The sequence below is a fragment of the Hyaena hyaena genome, unplaced genomic scaffold (genome assembly GCF_003009895.1).
Source record: "Hyaena hyaena isolate Hyena2069 unplaced genomic scaffold, ASM300989v1 scaffold_379, whole genome shotgun sequence".
Taxonomy (NCBI): Eukaryota; Metazoa; Chordata; class Mammalia; order Carnivora; family Hyaenidae; genus Hyaena; species Hyaena hyaena.
Genome location: NW_024081011.1, coordinates 952,561 through 956,522, shown reverse-complemented (window position 1 = coordinate 956,522; position 3,962 = coordinate 952,561). Strand labels below are relative to the sequence as shown.

The 3,962-nt window shown below is 41.6% G+C and overlaps 1 pseudogene; it reads left to right on the top strand.

Annotated features, from left to right (window-relative positions):
- The first annotated feature begins 2,853 nt into the window (after positions 1 to 2,853).
- Positions 2,854 to 3,245, top strand: LOC120244295 (annotated as a pseudogene).
- Positions 3,246 to 3,962: the final 717 nt, after the last annotated feature.

Sequence of the window (3,962 nt, the reverse complement as noted above, 5' to 3'; positions counted from 1 at the left end):
GTGAAACTTACTTTGGTTACTTAGGAAAATGACCCATTCAGGTATTTAGGGATGAAGTGCCATAACATCTGTAATTTATCTTTAAATGGTTTATTAAAAAAAACTTTATGAAATTTAATAAAATTCATGTGTATGTATATATATATATACTTGTGTGTATTTCATAAAATTTATGTATATATATATATATATATTTGTGTATTTACACAGTAGTTGCCACTTGTCTATAGGCAATATGTTCCAAGACCCCCAGAGGATGCCTGAAACCAAAAATAATACCAAACCCTATATATACTGTGTTTTTTCCCATACATAACATACTATGATAAAGTTTAATTTATAAATGAGGCACAGTAAGAGATGAACAATAATATATAAATAAAATAGAATATTATAATATAACATATGTAGTATCATATATTATAATATTGTTCATATATTATAAATAACATACTATATATATTACAGTATATAACAATATACTGTAATAAAAGTTATGTGCTGTGGTCTCTCTCTCTCTCTCTCTCTCAGAATATCTTCCTGTACTGTACTCCCCCTTCTTGTGATGATATGAGATGATAAAATGTCTTTGCAATGAGATGAAGTGAGGTGAATGACATAGGTGTTGTGACATAGTGTCAGGTTTCTATTAACCTTCTGACAGTACATCAGAAGATGATTATCTGCTTGTACACTGCAACTGACCATGGTTAACTGAAACCATGGAAAGTGAAACTGCAGATAACGGGGGAAACGTGTGTGTACACACATATGTGTATACATATATGTATATATATAGAGAGAGAGAGAGAAATAATTAAATTGTGGCAAGACGTTAAGATGTTAATAGCCATTGTGGAGGATATATGTGTTGATTGTACAAATCTTTCAACTTTTCTGTATGTTTCAAATTTTTTTTAAAAAAAGAAAAGTATTTGTAAACTAGCTAGTATAGTTTTAGGTGATCGTGTGTGTGTGTGTGTGTGTGTGTGTGCACGCGTGTGCACCAGTTTGGGGAATGGTGGGGGAATCTCGGCAGACTGAGAGGATCTCTAGGAGCTAGGAACAGTTTAGCAAGCTTAGAAGTAGTAAGAGAGATTACAAAAGCATATGTGATTGTCAGAAACAAAAGGCCATAGAAAGCCTATGGGTCAAGGTCTAGCAGGAAGATGTGGGCAGTGGAGGCTAAAGCAGTCACAGGAGCTCTTTGAAGGCCAGGAAGGAAAGCATGAGAATGAATTACTTTGACTTCCCCACATGCAGGAGACAGTCCACTGGGCCTTGCCCTCTGATGTGGTGACAGGAACTTTTTTCTTCTTTTTTTTTTTGGCCCTATCTGGCTTTCTCCTAGAACAACCTCCAGTAGTAGGTAGTCTTAAGATGGTCTTTTAAGCTCAGAGTTAATTGGATTCATCTGCATTACAGCCCCTAAAAATACCCTCTTTATCTGAGTGTTTCCCACCCCCATGTTTCATGTTGACTATTTATTTAACTTAGAAAAAGATTAGTTTTTACAGAAACAGCCTGGAACATTCCATATCACTATTACTGTACAATGGATAATAGAGCAGTCTTTCTTTTCTTTTCTTCTTCTTCTTCTTTTTTTTTTTTTTTTTTTTTTGGTGGTTGGGAGATACTTAAACCAGACAACCTGGGTGGCCAGAGATATATGTACCCAAATGTAAAAAGGAAAAAGGAGACACTGAACACAACTTCTTTCCAGAAGCCAAAATGGTCCATAGTTTGATATGGTCACATTGAGCCATTTTATTGATAATAGTGCCAGCAGTTGAAAAGAACTGTACAGTGGAGGACTCAATGCTCAAAGAACCCATTAGGTGGCAGTGGGGACGCAGGCATCTTTTGATGTCCAGTTACATACTTCCTCCAGTGACGGGGCCTTGGGAAGTGACATTTTCTGGCAGCTTTTCAGGGGAGGAGACAGGAGAAGCAAACAACCAGAAAAAACAAAACAAACAAAAGTTAAGGCTTATGGTATCCAGTAGATGAAGAACTGCTGGTCATCTGGACTCAACTCCTGTTCTTGATTTTAATGTTTTTATTTGTCCTTGCTATGATTCTTCCAGTAAAATAATTTTATATTTAAAGTCCTTTAGATGACTTGTGTGCTATTTACAACATCTCTCTGGTGTCAGTTTTAGAACATAAGCTAGAACATGAGTAGGGAGTATGGCTCATTTTGCTTGAGACCCAGTACATTAATACATACTTTTATAGTGACAGTCTCATTCTCCGTAAGGAGTGCTCATGAAAGGCTTTTTGTGGTCCTGGCACATGGCGTGCATTGGGGTTCCTGGGAAAAGGACTCTGACATTTCTGTGCAAGAAGTTTATTGGGGAGTGCCCTTAGGAACATCCCCTGTGAGAGAGACAGGAGCAGGGCTGCGCAGAGGGAGAAGCTGCCACACATGTGCAGCCGAGACTTCAGCCAGTCCTGGAGCAGCTCTGGAGCTGGATGGCCCCTCAGAGACCCCCCTGCCCCTTAAGTCAAGGGGGCCAGGACTTTATACCCACCCAACCCCAAATGATCAGGCAATACATGTGGGCTGCCCTTTGAAGGGGGCTCAAAATAATTCGGCTGGATGTTGTCAGCACCAGCCCTCCCTCATTCTGTGTGAATGAGCACCTTGTCCTGAAAGGAGAATCTGGACTGCACACCGCAGCACCCACAGTGGGGGAGAAGGCCTACTTTCTTGGCATCACCCTTATTTTTAGCCACCTCTGATGCCACCTCTCCCACTGAAGCTACTTATATTAGGAATTGTGAAACAGGCGGGCTCAAGCGCCAGAGTTCAGGTGGGCACCGTCTGGAGCGACGCAGGGCAGGGTCACCATGGCAGACCTGCAGTAGCTCCAGGTACAAAGGCAGTAGACTCCAAGATGAAGAGTCTGGAGAGAGAGAACATCGGGAAGTTGTTCATGTTCTGGTACAGCTTTTGTAAGGACAGCTAGGTGTCCATGTGGCAGGTGCACCAGGGCATTGAGCACTGCCATGCGCCTCTGGCTCAAGCCCTGTTGAAGAAATTCCAAGACTGCCTGGCCCACATGCACTGCAATGACAAAGCCAAAGATTCAATAGATGCAGGAAATAGAGAGCTTCAGCTGAAGTGGCAGCTGGAGACTTGTGTGACCAAGTGTGTGGATGACCACACGCACCTCATCCCAACCAGGACCGGGAAGATGAATAAGTCTCTCTTTTCCATTGGGAAATTGAAGTCTTTGTAATTGGCCATCAAGGCTGACAGCAGTAATCCATTTAATTTTTTTAATGTTTTTTTTATTTTTGAGAGAGAGACAGAGACAGAGCATCAATGGGGGAGGGAAGAGAGCAAGAGGGAGACACAGAATCTGTAGCAGGCTCCAGGCTCCGAGCTGTCAGCACAGAGCCCGACATGGGGCTCGAACCCACAAATCCTGAGATTGTGACCTGAGCCAATGCCAGAGGCCTAACCAACTGAACCACCCAGTGCCCCAGCAGGAATCCATTTAAAAGGAGAAATGGGTTTTGGGCTTTGAAGTTTATGAAGAAATTAAGGATGGAAGGCAAGTTTGAGGTGTGTGTCACTTTCATCTAGACACTGGGTCCTTTGTGTTTCAACCCTAGAAAGTGAAATGGAAAAAAACTGGTGCTAAAATTTGGGTCCGAGATAGTACAGGACAGTTTTGATAACCTAAATTTCACATGCACTGGCACTAGGGATCTCCCTTGTACCAAGCCAGAGGCCTCCAAGGTACGAGATTCTTCTTAGTATACAGATAGTGACAGGTTTCCACCAGCTTCCTCTAACCTGCCTATGATCTGGTGAAGTACAAGCAGAGGTGTTTCTGTTCTGCCAACCTTCTGTTTACCAGAAGGATCACCAAATCACTTTCTATAAGCTGTAAAACAAAATCCACAAGGTCACTAATTTAGAAGGGAAAAAAGGTTTCCAGGTCTTTGTT